Here is an 8,426-nt window from a genome sequence, read left to right on the forward strand (position 1 = left end):
AAATCAATAGGTGTGAGAAATTGGACAATTCAAGTTCAACGGCAGTTCGTTCTTAATTGGAGTGGTTGGTGTATTCCATACTTCTAGCGATTGGATTTCACTCAAAACTCACCAAATGACTCCTCCCACCATATTATGATGTTGCCCATGTTTTGGGCTCGATCCGAAATCAATAGGTGTGAGAAATTGGACAATTCAAGTTCGAAGGCAATTCGTTCCAAATTGGAGTCGTTGGGGTAATTCTTCGTTCTGGCGATTGGATTTCACTCAAAACTCACCAAATGACTCCTCCCACCATATTATGATGTTGCCGATGTTTTTGGCTCAATCCGAAATAAATAGGTGTAAGAAATTGGACAATTCAAGTTCAACGGCAGTTCGTTCCTAATGGGAGTGGTTGGTGTGTTCCACACTTCTAGCGATTGGATTTCACTCAAAACTCACCAAATCGCTCCCACCATATTATGATGTTGCCCATCTTTTGGGCTCGATCCAAAATCAATAGGTGTAAGAAATTGAACAATTCAAGTTCAACGGTAGTTCGTTCCTAATTGGAGTGATTGGTGTATTCCATACTTCTAGCGATTGGATTTCACTCAAAACTCCCCAAATGACTCCTCCCACCATATTATGATGTTCCCCAACTTTTGGGCTCGATCCGAAATCAATAGATATAAGAAATTGGACAATTCAAGTTCAACGGCAGTTCGTTCCTAATTGGAGTGGTTGTTGTATTCCACGGTTCTAGCGATTGGATTTCACTCAAAACTCTCCAAATGACTCCTCCCACCATATTATGATGTCGCCCAAGTTTTGGGCTCGATCCCAAATCAATAGATGTGAGAAATTGGACAATTCAAGTTCAACGGCAGTTCGTTCCTAATTGGCGTCGTAGGTGTATTCCATACTTCTAGCAATTGGATTTCACTCAAAACACACCAAATGACTCCTCCCACCATATTATGAGGTTGCCCAAGTTTTGGGATCGATTCGAAATCAATAGGTGTAAGAAATTGGACAATTCAAGTTCAAAGGCAGTTCATTGAAAATTGGAGTGGTTGGGGAAATTAACAGTTCTGGCGATTGGATTTCACTCAAAACACACCAAATGACTCCTCCCACCATAATATGATGTTGCCCAAGTTTGGGCTTGATCCGAAATCAATAGGTGTAAGAAATTGCACAATTCTGGTTCAACGGCAGTTCGTTCCGAATTGGAGTGGTTGGGGTAATTCATAGTTCTAGCGATCGGATTTCACTCAAAACACACCAAATGAATCCTCCCACCATATTACGATGTTGCCCAAGTTTTGGGCTCGATCCGAAATCAATAGGTGTGAGAAATTAGACAATTCAAGTTCAACGGCAGTTCCTAATTGGAGTGGTTGCTGTATTCCATACTTCTAGCGGTTGGATTTCACCCAAAACTCACCAAATGACTCCTCCCACCATATTATGATGTAGCCCAAGTTTTGGGCTCGATCCGAAATTAATAGGTATAAGAAATTGGACAATTTAAGTTCAAGGGCAGTTCGTTCCAAATTTGAGTGGTTGGGGAAATTCATAGTTCTAGCGAATGGATTTAATTCAAAACACCCCAAATGACTCCTCCCACCATATTATGATGTTGCCCAAGTTTGGGGCTCGATCCGAAATCAATAGGTGTAAGAAATTGGACAATTCAAGTTGAAAGGCAGTTCGTTCCAAATTGCTGTGGTTGGGGTAATTCATAGTTTTGGCGATTGGATTTCACTCAAAACACACCAAATCACTCCTCCCACCATATTATGATGTTGCCTAAGTTTTGGGCTCTATCCGAAATCAATAGCTGTAAGAAATTGGACAATTCAAATTCAAAGGCAGTTCGTTCCATATTTGAGTGGTTGGGGTAATTCATAGTTCTAGCGAATGGATTTCATTTAAAACACACCAAATGACTCCTCCCAACATATTATGATGTTGCCCAAGTTTTGGGCTCGATCCGAAATCAATAGTTGTGAGAAATTGGACAATTCAAGTTGAACGGCAGTTCGTTCCTAATTGGAGTGGTTGGTGTATTCCATACTTCTAGCGATTCGATTTCACTCAAAACTCACCAAATGACTCCTCCCACCATATTATGACGTTGCCCAAGTTTTGGGCTCGATCCGAAATCAATAGGTGTTTGAAATTGGACAATTCAAGTTCAAAGGCAATTCGTTCCGAATTTGAGTGGTTGGGGTAATTCATTGTTCTAGCGAATGGATTTCATTCAAAACACACCAAATGACTCCTCCCACCATATTATGATGTTGCCCAAGTTTTGGGCTCGATCCGAAATCAATAGGTGTAAGAAATTGGACAATTCAAGTTCAACGGCAGTTCGTTCCTAATTGGAGTGGTTGGTGTATTCCATACTCATCAAATGACTACTTCTACCATATTATGATGTTGCCTAAGTTTTGGGTTCGATCCGAAATCAATAGGTGTGAGAAATCGGACAATTCAAGTTCAACGGCAGTTCGTTCCTAATTGGAGTGGTTGTTGTAATTCATAGTTCTGGCGATTGGATTTCACTCAAAACTTACCAAATGACTCCTCCCACCATATTATGATGTTGCCCAAGCTTTGGGCTCGATCCGAAATGAATAGGTGTAAGAAATTGGACAATTCAAGTTCAAAGGCAGTTCGTTCCAAATTGGAGTCGTTGGGGTAATTCATAGTTCTAGCGATTGGATTTCACTCAAAACATACCAAATGACTCCTAATACGATATTAAGTGGTTGCCAAGTTTTGGGCTCGATCCGAAATCAATAAGTGTAAGAAATTGGACAATTCAAGTTTAAAGCCAGTTCGTTCCAAATTGGAGTGGTTGGGGTAACTCATAGTTCTGGCGATTGGATTCAACACAAAACACACCAAATGACTCCTCCCACCATATTATGATGTTGCCCAAGTTTTGGGCTCGTTCCGAAATCAATAGGTGTGAGAAATTGGACAATTCAAGTTCAACGGCAGTTCGTTCCAAAGTTGAGTGGTAGGGGTAATTCATAGTTCTAGCGATCGGCTCAAAACACACCAAATGACTCCTCCCACCATATTATGATGTTGCCCAAGTTTTGGACTCGATCCGAAATCAATAGGTGTAAGAAATTGGACAATTCATGACAAGACCCGACCCAAATTCCACTTTGGAATCCGAGTCGAACCCTGTGTGTGTCCGACACCTGGCGGGTGTCAGGCACAAATGACTAATTTGCCCTTCTTACTAAAATCCAAATTCTTTTTAGGTTTGACATCCGCCGAAAATTCGGCAGAGTCTCCTCTGTAAACTGAATCTTTTCCCAAATTTTCACCTGTTGGAAAGCATACATATAAAAAAGAAAACATCACAACCGCCAGCATGCTTTCAACGTACATCCAAACAACTTAACCAACTAACCGGCCTGAGGCCATACAGAAGATCTTTGGGCAAATCTTCAGAGCAACTAATTCAGAATTTAAGATAACAGTATAAATACAAAAAGAACTCCTACGTAGCGGAGGAGATGGATGGAGGAAAGTGATGGCCCTGTGGTGATGTCCCCGTACACGACTACTGCCTGGGGGCGCAAAACATTGAAAAACGTGAGTGGACAAAAATAAAGTTTTAGAACATAAGGTATCAACATACTAACCCCTCTGTTAAAACATTTAGAAAATTTAATCATATCCATGTTCAATATCCGTATGAAAATTCAGGCATGCAAATCCTCATACATATAGCTGAGCATATATTCAGTGAAACATTAACAAAATATCTGAGATTAATAAAGGGAAACAATTTCCTTCCACCTAGGTGTACCCATCATAAATCCGTCAATTCCATAATTTCCGTCAATTCCTCCTAGCAGGTCTCGGTAGCATAAAGTTACTCGAGCCGCATTCCTTGCAAGACTCAGAGGACACTTGGTCCACCCGAGCCGCATTCCTAGCACCACAAAGTTTGAGCGTCCCCGAACTTGTGGGCAATTGTCAAACGCACGCTGACTCATCTGAAGGCAACTGGGATGTCCTTGGACATCATTATAATCGAAAGCAACAATTTATCTGAAGGCAACATTTTTGGGTACCTATGGTGGTTTAAAAACAAAATACATGCCCTTCCTGGAAATTACCATTTTATTCCTCAACCAATCATTCAATATGATTAAAACCTCATTTCTTACTTTCCAAGCCATTTGCATTTAAATATAATAACATATAATCGAGAACATATATATAATTTCATTATTCCTGCTCGGAAAGTAATAGCCATAAATAAATCCTTCAAGATCAAATATTGAAACTTTAATAACATAAAATCCATTTATAAAACAAAAGTCCACTCACTGTGCGTCCGAGTTGCTCTGACCCTTTGAGGGTCCCTCCTTTGAATCAGCTGGTACCCGAGTACCTATTTAAGCCATCATAAATATTAAATCAATAAAATTGCTCAACACAATAATTTAATTTAAAGCCCTGACCCCCGGCTTCTAAAAGTGCGTGTACTAGTTTAAGACCATTCTTATCGAGTACGCTGAACCGGTGTACCATAATCCTTGAATCTTTCTGCAATGCACAAAGAATTCCCCCTAGGAGTAAAACTCCCAAACAACACTTGATAACGAGAGAGGAGTTTGTTTCAGTTATACTCTGTCCGAGAGGTCTAAACTTATTGAATAACCACTAATGTTGGATATGTTGTAGAAAACAGGAAACTGAACAACTTTCAAGAAGAAACCTTGGTCATCTGAACAAAGGAAATCGACATCCAAGAGTGAGTAAGGTGCTGTAGCATTTAAACAGCAGACTAGAGGACTTACTAACTTTGAACAAGGTTTCAGATGGTTATAGAACTTAAATTGCTGTGAATTTTGGATATGTCATATTTCTATAACTAAGGAACAACCTGTATGAAGAAAGTGTTGTCGACTGATCAATAGAAATTAACACACAAGAAAGAATTCGAGCCTACCTCAATACAGCAGAACAAAATAAGTAGGCAACACTTCAACCAGCCTTGAGATGACTACAATTCTTGGATGAAGCTCCAATTTTGACAGATTATAGCCAAGCCAAAGACGAACAACTTTGATGAAAGGAACGAAGCCACTAGATCAGAGGAAGGCCACATGCAAGAGTGAATAAGGGCACACTAGAGTGAAACCAGCAAACAGAATGAAAGTGAAGACTAGTCTCAACTTGAACACGATTTACAGTAGATAGAAATCTCCGTTTTCCTTGGAATTTGGATATGTTGTAGATGTCGACCTCAGAAACAATTGTTATGAAGGAATAGAGGTAAGAATCGCAACAGAAACCCGCATGCAAAGAGAAATCCGTGCTTAACACAGAGTATCAGACAGCGATGAGCTGTTCATACTCCAACTGGGGTTTGAGGTGTTTATATTTCTCCGACTGGGCTACTTTTCGGATATGTTCGACTCATGAGGCAGACGAACAAGTTTGAAGAAGGAACTATTTCGTTTCGAGCTCAGGAAGTTGATGCTTTGGACCTGTGAACAGATCCGTAAGTCTTGAGGAGGTTCTGTCGGTTTTGGGATTATGATGGGTTTATGGGACTTGTGCAGAATACAGAATATTTAGGGAATTTGTTGGGCTTATCAGATTTGGGGGCTCAACAATAACAGACGTGTCGGGAGAGTAAAAAGAGAATTTTTTTCTGGTTTTCTAAAAACAATCTTTGAACTGTTTACAAGTTTGCCACCAGACAAATTCCTTCATCGCAACTTTTTCGTTACAACTCCGCTTCGAGCTCACTACGTGTCTAAGAACTCGTTTCGACGTGCTCTGCATAACGATACAATCAAAATTTTCAAATTCCTTCCCGGTCAAAAAGTCAACTTTCATACCCGTTAAAATATTCCAGGGGCAAAATAGTCTTTTTCTAGAATAAAATAATAATTGAAAATTAATTAAGGATCGAGTTGTTACAATTCAAGTTCAAAGGCAGTTCGTTCCTGATTGGAGTGGTTGGTGTATTCCATACTTCTAGCGAATGGATTTCACTCAAAACTCACCAAACGACTCCTCCCACCATATTATGATGTTGCCCAAGACTGGGGCTCGATCCGAAATCAATAGGTGTGAGAAATTGAACAATTCAAGTTCAACGGCAGTTCGTTCCTAATTGGAGTGGTTGGTGTATTCCATACTTCTAGCGATTGGATTTCACTCAAAACTCACAAAATGACTCCTCCCACCATATTATGATGTTGCCCAAGTTTTGGGCACGATCTGAAATCAATAGGTGTGAGAAATTGGACAATTCAAGTTCAACGGCAGTTCGTTCCTAATTGGAGTGGTTGGCGTATTCCATACTTCTAGCGATTGGATTTCACTCAAAACTAACCAAATGACTCCTCCCACCATATTACGATGTTGCCCAAGTTTTGGGCTCGAACCGAAATCAATTGGTGTGAGAAATTGGACAATTCAAGTTCAACGGCAGTTCGTTCCTAATTGGAGTGGTTGGTGTATTCCATACTTCTAGCGATTGGATTTCACTCAAAACTCACCAAATGACTCCTCCCACCATATTATCATGTTGCCCCAGTTTTGGGTTCGATCGGAAATCAATAGGTGTGAGAAATTGGACAATTCAAGTTCAACGGCAGTTCGTTCCCAGTGGGAGTGGTTGGCGTATTCCATACTTCTAGCGATTGGATTTCACTCAAAACTCACCAAATGACTCCTCCCACCATATTATGATGTTGCCCAAGACTGGGGCTCGATCCGAAATCAATAGGTGTGAGAAATTGAACAATTCAAGTTCAACGGCAGTTCGTTCCTAATTAGAGTGGTCGGTGAATTCCATACTTCTAGCGATTGGATTTCACTCAAAACTCACCAAATGACTCCTCCCACCATATTATAACGTTGCCCAAGTTTTGGGCTCGATCCGAAATCAATTGGTGTGAGAAATTGGACAATTCAAGTTCAACCGCAATTCGTTCCTAATTGGAGTGGTTGGTGTATTCCATACTTCTAGCGATTGGATTTCACTCAAAACTCACCAAATGACTCCTCCCACCATATTGTGATGTTGCCCAAGTTTGGGGCTCGATCCGAAATCAATAGGTGTGAGAAATTGGACAATTCAAGTTCAACGGCAGTTCGTTCCTAATTGGAGTGGTTGGTGAATTCCGTACTTCTAGCAATTTGATTTCACTCAAAACTCACCAAATGACTCCTCCCACCATATTATGATGTTGCAAAAGTTTTGGGCTCGATCAGAAATCAATAGGTGTGAGAAATTGGACAATTCAAGTTCAACGGCAGTTCGTTCCTAATTGGAGTGGTTGGTGTATTCCATACTTCTAGCGATTGGATTTCACTCAAAACTCACCAAATAACTGTTAAGCTCATAATTTCATACATATACATGCCCTATTTACTTACTTCTTTTGCTTAGTTTCTTAGATTTCTAAGTTATTTGCCTCCCTTTGTGTGTTTTGTAGGCAAATAGAGCAAGAGAGCATAATTCATGCAATTCAAGCGTGTTAAGGCCTAATTTGGATGAATGGATGAAGAGCTTAAAAGACAAACTCATTTTGGCTACAGCCCCCTGCCAGTCCAGTTCCGTAGGTCATATTGCAAGCTTTGTTTCAGCAACTTACACAGATCGGATGAGGCAGAATTCTTCATGAACGTTGTTCCAATGGGTGTGTACTATAACATATCCAAATTTCAGCCCCATTGGATAAATATGGAGTCTGTTACCTAGCAAACACAGAGCCATGCTCAGGATGGATTGTATCAGCGCGCAAAATGAGTTAGCAATTTGTTTTGGCCTTAACTTCCTCCTCCGACCTTGGATTGGCCCAAATGATATATGGATGGAAAGAAGACATTCGGAACTTCAGGTTTGAGTGCTTAAAGTCTTAATTTGCTTAAGGGAAGCCCAATTCGTAAGCCCTTGAAGTTGCTGGTCATGCTGACCTCAGGATGAGCTATTGTTTCTGGTTGGAAGCTTGGTCATGGTGAGCTAGGCATGAGCTATTGAGCTGGTTGGAAGCTTGGTCATGGTGACATGAAGATGAGCTAGGGCTGCTGGTGGGATTTATTGGTGAAGTGCATCAACCAATTCAAATTTTCTAATACAAGTGCATCAACCATTTCAGATTTTATAAAACAAGTGTTGTATGCATTAGCCATATTGAATTCAGATTTTTCACTTCCTTAGGCCTATAAATAGGGAGGTTCTCTAAGCTTGTAAACACACCCCAAGGGGGGGAGCTCTCAAACACTTCTCTAGAGCTCCCTTCCCTTCTCTCCCTCAAATTCTCTTAGTTTCCCTTTCTAGTTTTCAATTGTTATAATGAGATCTTTGTGCTGAAATTTTCCTTTAAGTCTTTCCAAGTTCTACTTTAATTTTCATTGTTATGTAAATTCTTTTCTTTAGT

The 8,426-nt window shown here is 40.3% G+C and overlaps 1 long non-coding RNA gene across 1 annotated transcript; it reads right to left on the bottom strand.

Annotated features, from left to right (window-relative positions):
• Window positions 1–3,307: 3,307 nt before the first annotated feature.
• LOC148294743 (uncharacterized) lies at window positions 3,308–5,556 on the bottom strand. The gene is made up of 3 exons (XR_015835452.1): window positions 4,976–5,556; window positions 4,351–4,414; window positions 3,308–3,581 (listed from the first exon to the last, which is right to left on the bottom strand). It is a non-coding gene; the product is annotated as an uncharacterized LOC148294743 (long non-coding RNA).
• Window positions 5,557–8,426: the final 2,870 nt, after the last annotated feature.

This window comes from Prunus avium, chromosome 4, assembly GCF_965620075.1.
Source record: "Prunus avium chromosome 4, drPruAviu1.hap1.1, whole genome shotgun sequence".
In the NCBI taxonomy this organism is placed as follows: Eukaryota; Viridiplantae; Streptophyta; class Magnoliopsida; order Rosales; family Rosaceae; genus Prunus; species Prunus avium.